Source organism: Anolis sagrei, chromosome 4 (genome assembly GCF_037176765.1).
Source record: "Anolis sagrei isolate rAnoSag1 chromosome 4, rAnoSag1.mat, whole genome shotgun sequence".
Taxonomy (NCBI): domain Eukaryota; kingdom Metazoa; phylum Chordata; class Lepidosauria; order Squamata; family Dactyloidae; genus Anolis; species Anolis sagrei.
The window spans coordinates 44,016,109-44,037,885 of NC_090024.1; the positions used below are offsets into that span (position 1 = coordinate 44,016,109).

A 21,777-nucleotide genomic window follows, 5' to 3' on the forward strand; every position below is an offset into this window, starting at 1 on the left:
TCAGAAGGCTTGAGAATTTTCCTGGGAAAAGACTTAAATCATATCTATGTTTATCATCATAGTCCACACACCATAAAATCATAATATATTTTGTTAGCAAAGGTAGACTCATTGATACAACTAGAACCCCCCCCCCCCCATCCATTATAGGTTGATTATGGGGGGCTCCTATTCATAATCGTACAGAAATGAGATGTACTAATTTCAGTCGTGTGTACTCCCTGATAAACTGGTATTGGATTGTAGTTTTCCAATGGCATTCTAATCATAGGTACAGGTAAAGGCCAAAGTTTACCCCTGACATTAAGTCCAGTTGTGTCCGACTTTGGGATGTGGTGCTCATCTCCATTTCTAAGCCAAAGAGCCACCGTTGTCCATAGACACCTCCAAGGTCATGTGGATGGCATGTCTTCCTGGAGCGCTGTTACCTTCCCACTGGAGCAGTACTTATTGATCTCACATTTGTATGTTTTCGAACTGCTAGGTTGGCAGAAAGTTCTAATCATACTTCTAGGTAATTGGTTCATTGAGCATAATACACCTAATACTAAGTAAATAGGAATAGTTGTTGTATGCCTTCAACTTGTTTCCACATTATGATGAACCTAGGATAAACCTATAATGTGGTTTTCTTGGCAAGATTAGTTTGGTGGATGAGAGGATGTGACTACCCATGTAGGTTTCCATGGCCAGCCAAATAAGGATTTGAACCCTTGTCTCCAGATTACATTCACAACAGGATTACAGCATCAGAGGTTGTACTAATGTAACCATGGGTCTCCAAATGTTTTGAGTTCAACTTTCAGACTTTAGGAAGATGACGTTCATAACAACAGGATTACGAAAGGTAGAGAATTGCTGTGTTAAACATGGAATGAGGAAGTAGCTTCCCTTTTGTGAAGAAGCATAATTGGAAATCTTTAGAGCTCATGTGTCAAACTCAAGGCCCACTGGTCAAATTTACCCATCATGTCATTTTATGTGGCCCCTCAGATGCTGAACTGTAACTCCAGTATTCCTTGTCATTATAGATAGCATGACTGGAACTTTTGGGAGTTGTGATACAGTAACGTCTGAAAGACTGCAGTTTGTTCTGTTTAGTCACGGCCATGGGGTTTAGATACAAGACTTGTGTTTGGTTTTAAAATGCCCTTTAACCTTTCCCCAACGTCTGAGCCATAAGTGCTGTTAGACTGCAATTCCCATTACCCCCAGTCCTCATGGCAGATAATCAGAAGTGGTAGGTGTTGACATTCAATATTATCTAGAGATCTAAACTGGGTGAAAGGTAAAGGTAACACTTTCCCCTGATATGAAGTCTAGTTGTGTTTGACTCTGAGGGGTGGTGCTTATCTCAATTTCTAAATTGAAGAGCCAGCGTTGTCCGTAGATGCCTCCATGGTCATGGGGCTAGCATGATTGCATGGAGTGCTGTTACCTTCCTGAAGAAGCAGTACCTATTGATCTACTCACATTTGCATGTTTTTGAACTGCTGGTTTGGCAGAAGCTGGGCCTAACAGTGGGTGTTCACCTGCTCCCTGGTTTCAAACTGGCAACCTTTCAGTCAACAAGTTCAGCAGCTCAGTGGTTTAACCCATTGCGCCACCAGTAGGCCCTGATGAGCTCTGACCACTACATTAAATATATATTTGGCCCTCAGTATCCATGGATTCAGTGGCCCTTTGAAGACAATCCATAAGGATGATGTGTCCCACTGTGAAAATGACCTTCACACCCCTATATTAGAGGAACCAATTGCAATGGAAAACAATGGACAGAAGCAGATGCAATGTAAGGAAAGGAGAACAAGGACCTTAAGAGGCCGTCAACTGACCATTAGAGGACCTATTGGATAAAGTAACCAGGACTGGGACATTGTATTACTTATTTGATTTTCAATCTAGTAGCAAAGAATGGAATTGAAGACTGTGACCTACTTATCTGAATGAGGCCAGTGCTGCATCCCCAAGCAGGTGAAGTAACCAACTTTGGAATCTGTGCTTGAAGCCTTTGGAGTTGGGAGGGGAAAAGACCAGTGAAGTATCTTGTTGCATCTAAACAGACTTAATTGTGTGTTTTCAGTTTCAATAAACTCAATAAATTTCTGCCAGTTGTCAGGATGCAGGTGCTGGCACAGTATCACCCTGAGGTGGGGCTGGGTCTGTTATACTTTCTTGTCCCGGTTCTTCAAATGCTTTGCAATTATTCTTTTGATATTGCAAAACTGTATCTATCTTATTTTCTACTCCCAGGGACAACCAGCCTGCCTAGTACTAGTTCCATATTATTCATTTCCTCAAAATCTAATCCTTTGGGAATACTTTCCTACCTTGACAATTTGAAATATTCTGAAAATAATGCCTTCAAGTATAAGATGAACTACAGTCTTGCTCAGGAAATCTGAGGAGTTGAGTCATGTTAGAAGAATATCTAATGAGTTAAATTGGCTAGTAGTACCACGGTGTCCTGATCAAGGGAAATAAATATAGCTGGTATTCTTTGATTCCTTTTTTGGTTTGATTCATTGTTTTGGTTTCATATCAGTCAATCCCAGTGAAAATTAGTGTACAGGTTAGTGAACCCCAATTGGCTAAAGCAGCAGGAGTGGTTGTGTTTGGAAATGTGACCACTTTAAAGATAACGAGATTATGTACATAACCAGTTGTCATTAAAGCAATGAAAAATTAGCTTGGAGATTTTATTTCCCGTGTTTATTGAAAGAAAGGGAAGTATACTAGCTATTTCTCGACAGAAGTTGAAAAATATACGTACTAGAGATCCCTTTGTGCTTGTATTTACATTTGCCCTTGATGCCGCTATTACATGTTTGTACACTTCAGCCATTTGATTATCAAAGTGTTGGCTCTTTTAAGAAGTGCTCTGTTCATTGCACTTGAATTTTTTAGTAGTTGGGTTTACATTCAGAAATTTGACAGCTTCTTTATGTATTCTGTGAGAGGAATTTTTATGAGGCAAAGACTTTTTTTCTTGTTTGAAAAATCTGACTTGCACAAAGGAATACCAGTTGATGTTTTAGAATTAATTCACAGTTGTAAAGCTCAATAATATGTTTGCATGATAGCATTAAAAAAAAAACCCCAAACTTGTTCCCATACTGAGATTTTTATGAACTACATTAATTTCAGTAATCTCTTGGTGTAATCCTTACTCGTTTCAGCAAGACATGTTTTGCTGAAACCCTATGGGTATAATTTTCTCTTAAGTTTTTTTTTCCTAGAACTAGATATCTTCTGTTCATGTCCATCATGTTGGTATTAGTATTTGTGTCTGGTATGCTACACATTTAAAATATGTATTTTCTAATTTCTAAAATCTTGTTTTCCTCCCTATCTCTAACATTTCAAATGGAACTGAATTTTTATCACTCATATTTATCACTGATAGTATTGGTTGCAGATAAGTTTATACAGATATATTTGATCTTGAAAAATAATAATAATCTAATTTGATATATCACCACACCCATTTTAAAACTCCTAGAGTGTAAAGGATTATTTACTGTGAAAGAATTAAATATATTTCCATTTCTGGGTTGCTGTGAGTTTTTCGGGCTGTACGGTAATGTTCCAGAAGCATTCTCTCCTGACATTTCGCCCACATATATGGCAGACATCCTCAGTGCTCCGAGTTGGAAACTAGGCAAGTGAGGTTTATATATTTGTGGAATGTCCAGGGTGTGAGAAAGAACTCTTGTCTGCTTGAGGCAAGTGGAATGTTGCAATTGGCCTCCTTGATTAGCATTGAATAGCCTTGCAGCTTCAAAGCCTGGCTGCTTCCTGCCTGGGGGAAATATTTGTCATTTTACTTACCTGCATCCTACAAAATATGTCCTCTCTATGAATGTTCTAGGTCCTCCAGACATTTCTCTTGATATGCTTCTCTTATCTTCTATATAAATAAAAATGTAATGTTCATTTGTGGGATTAACATAACTCAAAAACCACTGGAGAAATGGACACGAAATTTGGACACAATTCACCTATCAGGCCAATGAGTGACCATCACTCATAAAAATGAAAAGCACAAAAGGAGGGACTTAAAAGGCTGAAAAAGCAAAAAGATACTACAGCGCATGTGCAAAAACCAACTCCCCCTGGCTAACAAAACACACAAAAGCCTATCCACACTGTTTCATATTACAGTTCCCAGCATCCCCTAGACCAGGCCCATTAAGAGATGAGGATGATCCAAATGCACTGCTTCCAAACTGCAAGCTTTCTTCTCCTTGGATTTCTTTGAGAGCATCCCAATCCCTGCATATTTCCAATTTCCTATTCCTGGACTGCAACTCCCAGCAATCCTCCAGGTAGATAAGATAGATAGATAGATAGATAGATTAGATAGAGATAGTAGGTAGATTGAGAACTGCTGGGAGTTGCAGTCCAAGAATAGATAGAGAAGGAAGAAAGGGGAGAAAGATGAATGGAAAGAAAATGTAAGGAAGGGAAGAGGAAGAGAAGGAAGGAGAGAGGGAAAAAATAAAAAGGGAAGGAAGGAAGGAGAGAAAGAGGGAGGGAAGGTTGGCCACAGTAACGTGTGGTGGGTACAGGTACCAGTAGTTATAATATATAATTATAATAGAAGCTACAATGGAGTTATATTGAAGGACCTAGCAAATTCCTAGAGAAGATACACCTAAAAAGGTAAAATATGTAATAGAAAAACAGAAATATAGAGCAAGGCATCGAGATACGTCTTACATCAGTTGTCTACAGGATATGCATTGTAATACGGGTTAGTTGTCCTGTGTGAATAAAAACACAACTTCTGTTGCAGAATAGAGACAAAATGTCTTTAAATTTAACAAGCCAATTGAGGGGTGGGGAGCACTTAACCGTGTGGCCAGATGTTTCATCTACATTTTCAAGACACTTGTATTGCTTGCATGTCTGTTATGGAGACATGCAAGCAATACAAGCACAAATGCTTGTACTGTTCTGTGCAAGCATTTTATGGGTCAGCACATAAGCTAAGAATATTTAAATGCTATGTTGACTATGTGGAGTCCAACCTTTTAAAATGTTATTAAAAGCCTCCAGGTGGCCATCATTGCATTTTAAACTTACACTCAGAGTTTTAACTGCCAGATTTCTTTGCTGTTGTTTGTAAATATTGGGTGGATATTCATCCTTTCCATTTAAGTTGGGACTCTCAAAGAAGCTAAATACAGTTATTTTTCAAAATTCATTGCTATTTTCATAATTGATCTTAAAGCCATATTCTAGGATAAGGTGACCAGTGTGTTACCCCTTTATCTTTCTGGTTTGTATGGTAAAACATCCTATACATTACATTTTATTTTTCCATTCTTAACCATTAGTGTTGTTATTACTGTAAGATAAACCACCCCTCATTGCATCCCATTGTTCTGTCTTGTGATCCCTGTGGGTTTCATCTTTCTTAAAACAATATTTGCAAGTCTTTCTTTTGCACTGTTCTGCACAACACAAAAAGAAGTATGGTGAGATAGTTGGAATTCCATCAGTTTGTCTCCTCTTGTATACATTTCTTTCATCTGTTGACAGTTATGCTGACTCTACAACTTAGGTGCCTATCTTTGGAATAGTTTGCTTTTCCAATTATGGAGAATCAAGTTTTAATTTTTATTTTTGTTTGGGCTTTTTGTTGTTTCTGCAAAGAGTGCCCATGCAGCTTTGAAAGTGTCCTCATAGTACTATTTATAGAAAGGGTTAATTGTCCAAATCACACAGTGAAAAGTTGAAGGAACCAGTTGCACTTCCATTATTTTACCTTTCAGTGTGCATTTTTCACATTTATTCAATGAGTAATAAATTCAAATGCATTTTGTTCACCTTTTTTGCTGTTGCCCACTATATGTTCTACCTTGGTGTCCTATACAGATCTAGCTTTTCCATTTCATAAGTGAACAGATTAGAGCAGTGTTTCTCTACCCGGGGATCGTGAGGAGGGTGTCAGAGGGGTCAACAAAGACCATTAGAAAACACATTATTTTCTGCTGCTCATGGGGGTTCTGTGTGGGCAGTTTGGCCCAATTCTATCATTGGTGGGATTCAAGGGGCTCTTTGGTTGTAGGTGAACTATAAATCTCAGCAACTACAGGTCTATTTTCCCCAAACTCCACCAGTGTTCACATTTGGGCACACTGAGCATTCATGCCAAGTTTGAGTCCACAATGCTCTCTGGATGTAGGTGAACTACAACTTCAAAACTCAAGGTCAACGCCCACCAAACCTTTCCAGTATTTTCTGTTAGTCATGGGAGTTCTGTGTGTCAAGTTTGGTTCAATTCCATCATTTGTGGAGTTCAGTATGCTCTTTGATTGTAGGTAAACGATAAATTCCAGCAACTACAACTCCCAAATGACAAAATAACCCCAATCCCACCAGTATTCAAATTTGGCCATATCAGGTATTTGTGTCAAATTTGGTCCAGTGAATGAAAATACACCCTGCAAATCAAGTATTTACATTATGATTCATAAGAGTAGCAACATTACAGTTATGAAATAGCAACAAAAATAATGTTATGGTTGGGGGGTCACCACAACATGATGAACTATATTAAAGGGTTGCAGCATTAGGAAGGGTAAGAACCACTGGATTAGAGTTTCCTCATCCCATCATCATTTGATGTATTTTGCATTAAAAGGTCGAATCTGCTCACATTCTCTTGCCCAAAATACTTCTGGTAACACCCTGGTCTTTGAGGTATATTAGAACTATTTTTTTGTCAGGAGATTTTTTAAAAGGTATAAATGTAGCAATTTTAAGTTTACATATTCACATCTGCAACAGTATTCTAACTGTTATGCAGTTTAACCAGGGTATATGTTTGTTTCCAGTTTTGATGTTGGAGTTATTCCAGAAGGTCATATATATCCAGGCAAACAGTGAAACACTTGCTAGTGTTCTGCCTTGCCCCAGCTGTCTCATGGTGCTAAAATTTTACCCTCTTTAAATAGACAAACCTTCTGTGCATCCACTGCCACTGGAAAATGAAATCTGGCTTTGACTTAATAAAGCACCACTTTGTTAGACAAATCCAGTCACACAGATCTAGGCATACTGCCTTATGTGAGCTACTTAACCTTGTTTAAGGTGGTAAAGGAAAGCACATATAGGCACCTGCCTGATCCTCATGGTATTGATGATGTAAACCTATTCATATTGTGCTTGGAATACTCCTGCCTGATGATTAAATGTATATACTTGGAGATTGGCAATATTCTGAACTGGTGGTTTTAAAAATTGTGGTCCTAGGACCATTTCATGGGCAAGGTGTGAGTACCCTGTCTTCCAGAAGACTAGCAAATGCTGAATCCACTTTTACCTTTAAGTCCTTGTGCTTGTTAATGCATATGATAGGGAATACAATGTTTCTAAATAAAAAGTACCTCTTTCTAAATTTGCATGAACTGTGTCAGAACGACATTTGTCAATGAAATTGCCAATGCATGGGCCATCCATAGCACAAATGCAGCACCCAAACACGAATCAAGGAACATGATAGGCACTGCAGACTAATCCAACCTGAGAAGTCAGCCATAGCAGAGCACTTGAGGAACCAACCTGGACACAGCATATTATTTGAGAACACAGAAATGCTGGACCACTCTAACAGCTGACATGTCAGACTACACAGAGAAGCCATTGAAATCCACAAGCATGTGAACAACTTCAAACAGAAAGGAGGAAACCATGAAAATGAACAAAATCTGGCTACCAGTATTAAAAAAAACTCTAAAATCAGGACAGTAAAGAAAGAACAGCACTCAAAAGCAGGGGAATTCCAGACAAGAAATAATCCTGGCCAGCTATTCACTTCCCAACAAAGGATTCCCTCAGGCAGGAAGCAGCTAGGCTTTGAAGCTGCAAGGGTGCAAGGCAACATTCACACTTGCCTCAAACAGACAAGAATTCTTTCTCCCACTCTGACCATTCCACAGATATATAAATCCCATTTTCCTAGTTTACATTAAACCTCACAACCTGCCATAGATGTGGGAGAAATGTCAGGAGAGAATGCTTCTGGAACATGGTCATACAGCCTGGAAAACTCACAGCAACCCAGTGATTCCAGCCATGAACGCCTTCAGCAACACATCCATAACACAGTTAAAGCACAATACAATTGGTTGTGAATCAATTATTAGCCCAGGTCCCCACATATAATTTATGTCATGTTTGGAAAAAAAAACTGACTTAGTGATACCTATGCAAGACTCATACCTTCCTGCCTAGCAGAGGAAGTTGTTTTCAATCTTAAATTATCTTTTCACTTTCTGAATTTATGTGTGTGAAAATAATATGGCTAGAAACACACTTCTCTTCCCTAAGCAGAATTGTTGTGTGTGTGTGTGTGTGTGTGTGTGTGTGTGTGTTTGTTTTTGAAAACTTTGTTGCGGTATTGAATTGCAGAGTAATGTCCTTTTCTATGTAATGTATAGGTTTCTAGCAATGAAAAAAGATCTGCAGAGATGCACAAATATTTATAATTTCTATATGTCCGTAGTTCTGGGCTTCCTTCCAATTGTTAATCTCAACTAAAATTCATTGAATCTGTGGAAATTACATAAGTGTTAGTTCTTCATGTTTACGTTGATTCTGTTATATATTTTAGTTGGGACGAGCAAGGGAAGTTTCAATCTAGTATGAAAATTTTACAACTGTATCTTAAACTATGCTCTAATAAATCTGAGTATTCTTGCAAAAAATAACATCAATGAAAGATAGAGTATGAATATGATTGTTCCCAGCAATAAATCTGAGTATTCTTCCTCTGTTTTGCAGAAATAGGGTTGTCATTACTAGAGTTACAACACAAGCGGCAGCCCTACCCACTGAAAACATAGTAAACAGAACTTCTGAACTTACAAGAAAACAAATAACAAAGTCCACTGGATGTGTCTGTGTTACATTTTTGTTAACTACTTAGTTGCTTTCAAATATCTGGTAAAGGACTTTGAAGGAATTTCTGGTGTTAACAGGCTCTTATATCTGGCATTGTTTTGCTTTTTAAGGATATCGGGGACCTGAATACAGATTTTTTAATAGATTTTTTCATTAAGGCTTTTAAAAATGACAGAAATCATAGAAATTTGAATGAATGAAGCATTATTTATATCCCGCCCCATCTCCTAAAGGGACTCTGAGCGGCTTACAACAAAACAATAACATAAATAATAATAAAACACATGAGTCAAACAATTTAAATCACTTAAAATAAAAACAAGTCAAAATAAAAAAGATGGAATGTAACTCAACATTTTATTTTAAAGGAAACATTAAATAGGACTTATATTACCATTCATCTTACTACTGTGCATATTTACTAAAAAGGCATTCTGAAATTAAGAAGGCATTCCTAATTTTTTGGATATAAATTTTCATTCTTCATATATTCTGATTTTTAAAAATAATTTATTTAAAAAAAATCCCAACAGATTACATTCCACAATGTGTCCTGTGTTATTTGGAAGTGGAAAATCCTATCTCCAGCTTTTGTAGTAGCGAAGTGCACTCAGCCACTTAGTTCATAAGGGAGTTGAATGTCCACTACATAATACTTACTTGAATATATGTAGTGAAGGTCCTTTTTGTTGGAGTGCAAAGGGATGGAAGAATCCCTTGTTCGGCACTGTCTCCTCCCCATGTAGTTTTATTGTGTTCACTTCATTTCTCGGTCTTTTTTTTTTAAGACTTATATGCCACCATTTTCTTTATTACACTTGGTGATTCATATGCAATGTGGGCAACTCCACTGCAACTTTACAGAATGCTAAGGATAATGTTTTGACATTAAAGCAAAGGCCTTATAGTATGACTATTAGGATAATATCTCTATCAAGCCCCACCCTTCACTTCAGAAAAGAAGTTTTGAAATCTCCAGATTACCTTTATCATTGAGAGAGATGATGACATCACCAGGTCAAAGGTCACCTAGGATTGCTTTGCCACATTTGGTCACCTTAGAGATGGTGATGGACTTCCTGAAGTCCCTTCCCCCATTATATGTAAATCCCAAGGAGGTGGGCCACTAAGGGTCACGTTCACCCGACATAGCTGTTGTACCAGGAGCATGGAGAGTGCCAGAGTTTGTCCTGCTTTGGATAAAGGGAAGGAGGAGTTGGGCCAATAGAAGGAAAGAAAGAACAGACTAAGAGCATTTTTGCTTGCTCTTCTTGGTCTTTAGCAACCCACTTTTACTCAACAAGAGGACATTAAGACCATGAGACTATGTGTGTTTCGATGTTTTGTTTCAGTTTTCCCTGCTAATGTGTTTGTCTTCCTCAAGAACTCAAAGCTCTTAGTTGTTATTATCTTTAAAATGTGATCATCATTAGTGAAGTCTTGTAGATTAAAGTTATCCTGACTACTCGACTCCCAGAATTGTCTTCCTGTATCGTTAGCAATGGTCCTTTGAGCATTATGCCACTACATGTTTATATATCTTACAATTAACTTATGGGGAAGTCTCAGACTCATGTATTGTCTTCCTCTCTTCACACCTGCATTACAGACTTTCTAGATGTCTTACAAACATATTTGATATAAAGAAGCAAGCAAGCCAAGTTGGGCAGGAGATGGAATAGGCAATGGGCAAGACTTAGATTTCTGTACTTGGGAATATAATAACAGTTTTATAACTGAATGGGCTCAGTATTTTTCTTAACTACAGTTTCTGCGTGTGGTCCAATGTTCCCTGTTATTGATTGTTCATTGAAAGGCTAAATGAGGCATGACTAGAAGTCTATTTGGGGCCTCTAGCCATGCCGCAGCTTCACCAAAGATTGATACTGGGTAGTTATTTCTCTTGCATCTCCTCACTAATTTCCCCATCTCCTGTTTGCTGATGTTCTTTCAGCAATACATTCATTGTGAATGCTATTTATTTTCAGTTCTATTGGCATTTAACCATGCTAGTACCTCTTATCTGGGCTCTTTATTTACATTATTTCTGCTTCCATTATTTTCCATTGCTTTTCCTGCTATATTGCTGTTACAGTGTGTTAGATCTACATCTGCTGTGAACTTGACATCTGTCTGCAGTTTGGTACCACTGTCTAGCCAGCATGCTTTCATTTTGTACATGCTCCTTTAATTTTTACTTCCCAAGTGGATTACTTTGCATTTGTCCTTGTGGAAGCTCATATTATTTCTCACTGCCTTTCTCTTCTTGAATATTAGATCTGCCTCAGCTGTGTTCACTATTCCTCCCATGTTCATATCATCTGCAAATTTAATCAGTGTGCTTGCCACCGTTTCCTCTGGATAAGAAATAAATATTGGGGGGGGGGGGGGCAGAAAAGCAAGTGGATTGCATAAATAAAAGAAATGTGATAGTTAATATTGCTACTCAGTCCATACGTCAGTTTTCTGTGCTTCAGGATTGCAGGGGTATCACGGTTAATAACCCTCTCCTATTTAATATGAAGTGTACTGTAATATTCAAATACAACAGAGAGTAAATAATACTACTTTTTAATTTCTTAAAGGCGTGGACTGTTTTTCTTTTCATTATATTCTTCTGCATTAAAATTGTCCTCAAGGAGACATTGTAAATCACAGCTTCAAAAAGCTGTAATATTTTTTTACATTTGTTCCTGGTACCTAGCAGTTCAGAATATTTTTCATCTCCTGAAAAGGTTGGTGCCTTTGATGCAGTACCTGACAATTACCACAACCTGCTGTAGAACTATGAAACACAAAAGATCAGAGGCTGAACTACAGATTGAGACGTCCCTTCTTTTAATCTCTTCTTTTCCATAGACTTCTTTCCTGGATTTAAGTAAAGCACATTCTATCAGCCACCCCATCTGCGGCATAATAATACTGAGCAATCTCATTGTGAGGAGTGCAGCAGATTAGACCTGTTTTTGAGTATATTTGACCTGCTGATTTAAAAAAATGTCACCATTCCCCCCCATCAGCTCAAGTTTCTGAGATACAGAACATATGCCATCTACTAATCACCATCTACTCGTGTCTAGAAAACTGTCATAACCATATCTTAGAAACTAGAGCTGATGCAGTCTATCCAATACAATTTTCTGAACTGGTGTCCCAAATTACCCCAGGAACAGGCATAAAGACACCAAGAAAATATTTTTCTGCTGTTATTGCATATCGAGTAGTTTGTCCAGGTAAATGTTTTAAATCTGTACAACTGTTAAATATTAAACCAATATCTCATTGTTCTCATCAGTACTACACAATTCTATTTAGAAAATCATAGAAATTGTTTTCCTCTTCAAGAACACTGAGGAGCTGCTGTAGAATTTTTTGGAGTTGTTGCTCTACAGGAAGTTGTATCCTACTTCCCAGTACACATAGATGAAACTTATTTTTTTCCAAAAGGGTACCGGCAGTATGAAAGTAAAATTCCAACTTTATTTGGCTCAAATAAATTTGAAATGAAGGATTTCTACTAAGAAAGAAATTATATATCCTTATTTATATGGGCCTATAGAAGTATTGCATATCTTCTTCTGCAGTCGAAGTAAGTGGACCACCCTTGGAGCTGATCTAAATTAATAATATTGCTTATAACATCATTGATTGATTGATTGATTGATTGATTGATGGGGATAAAGAACCCTACTGGCAGAGATGAAAAATTAACTTGCTTCTATTTGCCTTTCCAGTCTTTTGTCAAGAGTCTGGGAGGTTATAGGAAATATACTCGCAATTAGAATCAAACTTAGAAGCAGAGTATCTTATCCCATTGCAAAAAAACTTAAGTATCTCTTATGAGAACATATGTAAAAGACTGAACTTTACCACCCGAAGAAGGCCTAAAGCAAGGGCCGAAACCGGTCGTGGGAGGCTGATTCATGAACATACAACGACATCACTAAAAGACTATACAGAACTTATTTCATATTGCTTAATTTTGTGACTACTGTGAATTGAACAGTCTAAGTTTCACAATTTACTTATTTGTTGGACTTATTCATTATGTTATCTTTATAAGTGGATTATTGGTGTTTAACCTGTCTACTAAGGAACCCATCCATATTAGGTTATAGGAAAGATCAGAGATTATGGTATTGGAGTTCTCCATCTGAAAGTACACATTTCTCTAAACCAGTGGTTCTCAACTTGTGGGTCCTCGGGTGTTTTGGCCTACAACTTCCAGAAAGCCCAGCCAGTTTACCAGCTGTTAGGATTTTTGGGAGCTGAAGGCCAAAACAGCTAGGGACTCACTGGTTGAGAACCACTGCTCTAAACCATTTCTTCATAGTTCTATAATTATCATGACTTCAATAATACTTTAAGTTCTGAGGTGTACTTTTCCCCTACTATGAACATCTCTAAAAATGAGGTACATCTTAGAATTATGGCTTCATGTATATAGATTTTTTTTCTGTTGTAACTAAATTTAGTGTGTGTTGTTGTTGCAAACAATGACAGGACCCCCGGTGGCACAGTGGGTTAATAACAACAACAACAACAACTTTATTTATATTCCACTCTACCTCCCCAAAGGGACTCGGGGCAGATTCCAAACATAAAAGGCAAACATTCAATGCCCGAATATAACAACAAGACATCCATGCTAACAAAATTTATACAACCCAACATATAAATACGAATTATAACATAAAAAACTAAAATTAAATAAAAAACACAGCCTGTTATAACAGACATAATAAGACAAAACATCCAACATCAAATTGAAACATTGATTTCCCATTTCTTTGGGGCAAATCAATTAATCATTACTTAAGATACCTAGTAATCAGAGGTATAATGGTAGCATTACCAACTACTATTCCTCCTCCTCATAAGCCAGAGAGCAAAGGTATGTCTTCAGCTGTTTTTTGAAAGCGGGGAGGGAGGGGGCCATCTTTAACTCCTTAGAAAGGGAGTTCCAGAGGTGGGGGGTAGTCATGAAGAAGGCCCTTTCTCTCATTCCCACCAGCCTTGCTTGGGATGGGTGGAACTGAGAGGAGGACCTCCTCCGATGACCACAGTGTCCGAGTTGGTCTGTAGAGGGAGATGCGGTTTGTCAAATAGTCTGGACCTAAGGGTTAAACCCTTGTGCCAGCAAGACTGATGACTGACAAGTTGGAGGTTCGAATTCAGAAAGAGCATGGATGATCTCCCTCTGTCAGCTCCAGCTCCCCATGCAGGGACATGAGAGAAGCCTTCCACAAGGATGGTAAAACATCAAAACATCCGGGCATCCCCTGGGCAATGTGCTTGCAGACGGCCAATTCTCTCAAGCCAAAAGCGACTTGATGTTTCTCAAGTCGCTCCTGACACTAAAAACAAAAACAATGGCATCTTAGAATCAAAGAAATATGATAAGACCTTTTAAAAACCCTCACCATTTGCTTGCAGATTTCCATTCACAAGACTTTCTCACATTATAAAGCCTCAACATCAGCAAAATTTTGTATTCCAGGAAAGTTGTTCATTAAGTTGATCTCACCGCATGTGCTTCAGCCTAGAAAAAAGGACAAAGACTCTTCATACTCCTGAATTCCAAGAAAACTTAATATGAACCATTCATTATAATGGGGGAATGTAGTAGATAAAACTAAAAATAGTGCATTGTATTTATTAGGTATGGAAAGGGAGTAAATTTACACAGAAAAAAAATACAGTCAACTTTACATTGTGGCTGAAAACCTAGAATACGGAACCCAAATAATCACTTATGCGTGTTAAGTATCATGCATAATATAGTTTTCTTTCTATATTAATTGTTTATAGTTAGGGTATATGCAATATTTGGAAGGCAGGGCATTGGAATGCTTTCCCTGATGTTGTTTTCCTTCAAAGAGACAGATCGTGTTGGCACTTTACTCTGCAAAATGTTTAAGTGGGTTTTTAGGATAGATGCCCTCCTTAATAGCAGTAGAGAAGGGGGAGGGAAGTCTATTATCATAATGCTGTGCTAATGTAGGTTCTGAGTCATGTGACTGCAGAAAAAGCTATTATCTCAATGAAAAGGAAACTGCTTTTTAGAGCAGCAGTAGAACAGAAGCAGGAGGAATTTTCGAGTGCTCCACCATGCTGGATTGTCTATTTGATCAGCAGCTAGAAAAGGATTAGTTGTGGCTAGTTTATCAGCTGTCATTAGAAGCAGATGAGAGAGAAGATAAGCTGCTATGTGCGCACATCCTCACTCAGCATGTGTTTTAGTTTACATCAAGACAATGTTGCTTTAAGTTAATGCAGGGCAGATATTCTAATACGTTTTCTGCTCATTTCTGCTTGCTTTAATAAAACAGTCAGCATGCAGGGTGTGGATTTTATTTATACTACAGGCTGAAGATAAAAGGAGAAACTGATGAGATTTCATATTGAGCTGCAGTCTGTGGAAGATTACAAGGTGTGTTTTCCAAGGTGCAGTGACTTCATATTTGGTATGTTCGTTTTTCTCTCTCTCGCTGCAATGTAGAAGATGCAGAGCATGACAATTGAGTAACAGCATTCCTTAGCAAATAGAGAAAGGCTTTCTACGTGTGTGCTTGTTATGTTTCTTCTTTTTCTGCTGATAACCTTGCAGTTCCCTTGTTAACAGTAGAACTGGAAGCTAAATGAATTCATTCATAGTTGATAGTAGAAAATGTCAAAGCTAAGCATTTTTTGAATCTCAGCCATACAATCTAAGCATTGTTTATATGATAAGTTGTATTTTTCAATAGAAAATGGAGCTTAAGGATATGTATTCGTGCATTTACTGTAATTACAATTCTGTATCTTACGGTTTCTTTTAATGTTTAGATCTAAGGAGAAATGAATGTGCATATTTTTTTGTTTTTGTTTCATGCTCGCTGCCCTGGGGCTTAAAATAGGTCAAATACTGTAGTAGTAAACACAATTGCATGTAATAACTTCATTTTCTAATCCTCAGAGCACACGTCTTTGTGGTTGTATATGGACAAGGGCGTTCAGTTAAACTTCATACTGTGTATTTGTCAGATGTTGTACATTCTGATTTATTTATCCATGTTGGCAATTCATACCTTTCTCTTAACCTTGAAGAGAGAAACATGTAGAAATCACAGCTTGATAGATATTGATGAGTTCGCTGTGTTAGTTAATCTACTGTGTCTTTAACAGTGAAAATAGGCTATAGTTCTTAGGCTATAGTTTTGTGTCCACAGTTATCTGTTAAGCACCATTGAACTCAGTGGGACTTACTTTTGAGTAGCCTGTACTGTAAGCCTTCTTTCATCACACAAATATTGGAGGTTGGGCGTTGTCAAGTTAGTGCTGTACAGTGCTGACGCTGTTTTATATTTCCTTTCTATGAATCGTAATAATAAGCTTTCCCACAAATTCATTGTATTCATGCATGATTTATATTTTCAGATGCAACTAAACCCAACTTTTACAGTCTCCCCTCCCACCTTTAAGTTAAGGGCAGGGACAAAGCCATTACTGTAATGCAAATAAGCACTTTGTCAGTTATCTTGGATATATAATATTGAGAAGGCGGTGATAGCTACTCTAATGCTTAGCATCTTTTTAATTATTGATTAGCATGGAGGCAGAAAATGCTTTTACTTAAGACTTCAGTGAAGGTGGGATCTGTGTCAGGAAGGCTTTTTCTGAGTGAGTGGAATAATGATAAAAGCATCAATATAATATATTGGAAGGTAACTAGCAAAAGACAGGTTTTATTTGCATAGCCATTAAACCTGGTCTGTGGAACAAGTAAATAACAAAAAATACAAAATAAATTAAAATTCCATCATGCTGAGCATCTAGTGTTGCTTTGGTGTTCCATTTTAGTGGTTTTGGAAAATGGTGGTACTAAATTTCTATGGTGAGATTAGGACCAGGGTTCCCATGGGACAAGGTTCTTTATCAGGGGTCCATATAACTCCAAGGTGGTGCATGGCTGGATTTGAAAGGATCCAGGTATAAAATTCTTTTTCCTTTCCTTTTCCTCCTTCAGTTTATATTTAAGACCTTTTCCTATAAAGGTGGTCCATATCTGTCAATAGATTGTCAAAGGGGTCTGTAAATCCCAAAAAGCTGAAGAACCACTGCCTCAGAGAATAAAAGGAGGTATATTATATTAACTTCTAATATACTCTGTTCCCAGATTTCATGACAGATTTATGTTGCATCTTTAACTATGAATAAATTTATAGAACAAATCTGAACAAAAAGAGACATTTATCCAGATATTGCTGTGGTAAGAAAATGGTGGCTCTTCAGAGAACAACTTGGTGCTTATTGTGCATTTCCTGTAAAATACTCTTGACTAATCAGTTTCCTTTTGCCTATAACATGTGCATGAAAACAACTGCTGTTAATGTAGTCATGTTTGTTTGAACTATATTCTCATTATCTAGTGTGGGATGTTGTTATAATATATATGTTTGCATGCACACATGTAAAATGGTGGCATAAATAGTTTATAGTCAAATCATCACATGTGCAGCCCTTTCCATTAGAAATGCTCGACCAAAGGCTCTCCCCCCCCCCCCCTTTTGTTAAATGGGCTTTCCACACTCTTAGCATACACAGAATGGGGAAACTCCTGGATGTCTCTGAACATATCATAATTGCTCTTGTAAGATTTCAGTATCTTATGAGCTAGGAGAAATCGTTGCAAAATTGGCAAGGGCTTGGATGACTATATAGGTGTGAGTAGACAGGATTCCAGTTTTCTATAATAACAGCAATGTGCTGAGGGTCATCTAGGGTGAGAGAAAGAGGGGACTCAATTTAGTCCTATGTCTGCCCATTCTGGAAACAGAGTAGTACACATGTGAGGTCCAACTTTATTTTAAACACACAAAGCTTAGATGGCTAATTGGAAAATTCTTCTGAATTTTTTATTCTACCTATGTCTTTTGCGAGGTTAGTTTTCTAAGGATTCTTATTCAAGTGGTGACAAATTAAGCTCCTCCTCAGTATTTCTTCTATTGGTGAGATAGATCTTTTGGCTAATCATTGATCAATGGTCTCCAGATCGATTGAACAACAAAAATATACCAATTGTAACTTTCTCCTACAGTGCACAGTTCCACCTCCCCACAGTTCCAAAGTTTCCCTAGTCTTCCAGAGCAACCTTTTGGTCAGTGTAGATGACTGTGGAGGGAGAAGGGGAAAAATTTTAAAATTGCATCCTTCGTTTCAGTAGTAGAACTTCTCTGCTGAATTAGAAGTCTGATGTGTATGAAAGGAGCCCTCTGTCTGTGAGAGACAAAGGTTTGATCATTCCCGGCGTCAGAAATGAAAAGTTGCCTCTTGTTCTGATTCACTTCCTGGTTTTTTATAACCTTCATTCTTCTCCAAAGCAAGACTTCAAGAATTTTACTAATACAATTCTCTGTATATATGTGTGCCTTGATGTTTTATGTAAGTTCCATTTAATACTTGGCGACTGATTTCTAGGGACAGAATATATGCACTACACATATTTATGAATTTGTTGCTAACTGCTGTCAAGGTGACCTCGAATTGTAGTGACAGTGTGAATGAGAAATGTTACCCTATCATCAACAGCCCTGCTCAGGTCTTGCAGACTCGGGGCCTTCCTGGAATGATTCTTCTGTAATATGGCCTTTCTCTTTTCCTGTTGCCTTCTACCTTTCCAAGCATGGTGGTCTTTTCCAGTGAGTCATGACTTCTCTTTAAATGCCCAAAGTAGCCCAATCTTAGTTCAGGCATTTTCATCTCTAGGGAGAGTTGAGGCTTGATTTGCTGTAGGGGCTATTTGTTTGCCCTTTATAGCAGTCCATAATGTCCATAGAACTCTTTTCCATTATCACACTTCAAATAGGTTGATTTTCTTCCACTATCTTTCTCCACTGTCCAATTTTAACTACCATACATAGAAATTAGAGATATGATGGCATGGACAATCCTAGCTGTAATATTTAAAAATATATCTTTATATATTTCAGGATCTTGTCCTGAATGTTGTGTGAATTTGTGAATATTATGGCTATATATGAATTGCAGCTTTTGCATGAAAAATGCACATCAGCAGAAACTGAGAAAAAAGTCTATCCCCTGTCATAGCTATTTCACAAGTAAATGCAGGTAATTATATGGGGCGATGGTGATAAATTGTCCTGTGCACATGAATATCTGTATGTTGTGCGTAAAGTACAAAACTATCCTCAAATACACCTTGGTTGTGAACTTTTTTGTAACACAGTAGAGCTTGTTCTTACTCCTGACCTTTAATCAGAAAAGACACCTTGTTCTCAACCATCAACTACTTACAACTCTAGTTACAGAAGGCCTCCTTGTATATCAGCAAAATCTTGTTGATATATTATGCTGGCTTAATGATTTGTTGAGATCTTTTTTGGAGTGATACGTAGTGGTGGCAGGTGGACCACAGTGAAAACTTTCTTTTTCTTCAAAGAAAAATGTCCTGATGGTTTCTGAGCAGCTTGGAGCCAGAAAACTAGCTTAATCCTCTGACAGAGATGGCTTTTACTGCTGCCACTCCCCACCTAAAGATAGGAAGATAGATTCTGGGTGGTGGTGTGATGATGGGGGAATGTACTAATATACTACAAGGGACTTAAATTGTAAAGTTGTGTGCAGCTTCTGCAGAATAGCCAATTTGTCCACTTGATACATAGTTTTGATCTTCGTTCTGGCATTCCAAAGTATAAAATGCACGTGTAGTTTTATAAATGTGATACGCATTTTTAACATGCAAGACTTTTTAGTTTTTTTTTATTCTCAGTGTCTATTAGAATGTAAATTTATGAAATACAGGAAGTACTGGTCTTGTGGGCACAGGGGTTGCACCGTATAGAAACTTGATATGTTTAAGGATGCAGATAAATTCATATCACTAAATAAGTGAGTTCTTTTGGAGAAAATTGCGCTGTCACATGATTACTTCTCCATATGGTGTGCTTGGAAATCAACCCACATGTATTATGTTACTTTTCAACGTATTTTCAGTACCAGTAGCTTCTGTGTATGTTATGCACCTTGTTTCTGGACAGCATGTGAAGCAGGAAAAGTGTGAAGTAGTATTGAGTGTTTGGAATTCCATGGGAGCTCTTACTAGAGTTTAGATACCGTTAAAGACTGCAAAAGCAGGAAGAAACAATTCAGTAACACATTGATGGTAGTGCCAGAAATACAGGCCTACACATGTCTGTGAGTTGAAGATTAAAAGACAGAGAATGTCTACATAGACAAAGCACATGCCAAGGTCAACCTCTGGGTATTTATTTGAAAGATATGGGTAATGATAATGGGTTTAAGGTATGTAAGTGGAGGTTGCGAAACAGCTCTAATGGATAGAAGAACAATCGCACTGTGATTAGGATCTTGATTGGTCTGCAGAAGGATTCTTAGATGCTACTGTAAACAGCATTTTACAGGCTTCTCGGGGCACTCAAAAGAATAGGATTGATTAATTTTTTTCTGGATTTTTTTTAATGGTAGAAACAGCCATAGCCACATTGCCAAACCATGACATTTTGAAGACTTGGAGCAGCTTCTCTGATAAAGAATGTTTATAAACATTGTCTGTATCTCCAAAATCCATGCTGTTTTAGAGTTCTTGAAAAAAATATGACAACAATACTGATAAGTGAATGGGAAAATATTATAGGAGAAAAAAATCCTTAAAAATAAGTAGTTGCCCCTGAAAAGTCTTGAATCTGCATTTATGGTCTCTGTTGTTTATGAGTTCAGAATCTTTTCCCATGGAAATCTAGTTCTCACAGAAGTATTAAGCCTATGCTCAGGATGCAGCACTTCAGATTGCACATTAAATCTCACAAAGCAGAATGTTTTTCATGCCAACTTTCCTTCTGTGAAGAGAAAACCAAGTATCATGCTAAAAGGATATAGCCTTATATTTGGCCAGCATTCTTTATTTTCATCACATGAGCTTCGCTCCAGATACAGGTTTATGTCCATATTAAGAGCTAAATAAAGGAGGAAGATCCACTGAGATTAACCATGTGAAAAATCTGTTGTATTCAATCTCCTATGACAGGTGGATATTCAGGCACTAAAAGAAGAAAAATTATGCCAGTGGCAGGCATTCCCATGGTGTCCATGGAAATAAGACTGACAGCCACCAATTCACTGCTACAATACATGCACAACCTGCACACCAACACAAACATCCAGTTAGGACCTGCATCCACAAGCATACCAAGCTCTTGACTACCATTATTTGAAAATGTATGGAGGTTATTTTTTTCACCGTCAAAAAATCTCAAAAATTATTGTTTTCAGTAAATTCAGACAACTTGGCACAGATAAATACTGTTCCTCTGTTGTAGGAACTCAGCAGTCATACTCTTCTAGATATACACCCATATTAAAGTAACTCCACTGGCTGTCATTTAGTTTGTGGACAAAATTAAAAGTGTTGGTTTTGATTTTTCAAGCCCTAACCTATAGAATCACCTTCACCCGTATAATCTGCCCCGGACACTTAGGTCCTTTGTCAAGTGGCTACTCCAACCATCCATAACCTGATCAGCAACTGTCACCCAGAGGGCTGTTTCATCGGCCATCCCAAGACTCTGGAATGACCTGCTAGAAGAACTACAACAGCTAAATGAGCTGTCAAAATTTAAAACACAACTGAAGACCTATCTCTTCTGGCAGGTCTACTCAGTCAATTTTAACTATGAATTTTAAAATTCCGTTTTGTATTTACTGTATTTTAATCTTTATTTATTTATATCCCGCTTTTCTCCCATGGGTGGAATTCAAAGCAGCGTACAATGGTTAAAAGTGGCAAAAAATTATGTAACATAAAAAAATCAACAAAACAATCATATAACCAAATAAACAGATTAC

The 21,777-nt window shown here is 37.6% G+C and overlaps 1 protein-coding gene across 7 annotated transcripts in view; it reads left to right on the top strand.

Annotated features, from left to right (window-relative positions):
• NCOA2 (nuclear receptor coactivator 2) overlaps positions 1–21,777 on the top strand; it is a 168,339-nt gene that overhangs the window by 72,317 nt on the left and 74,245 nt on the right. Inside the window, exon 1 of one of the 7 annotated variants that reach the window (XM_060775450.2) lies at positions 15,007–15,380. The exons of 5 other annotated variants lie outside the window; for them this stretch is intronic. The gene's annotated coding sequence lies outside the window, so the exon portion shown is untranslated. Of the gene's footprint in view, positions 1–15,006; positions 15,381–21,777 lie in introns of those variants that run through there. One more of the 7 variants, XM_060775451.2, reaches the window with a different exon arrangement.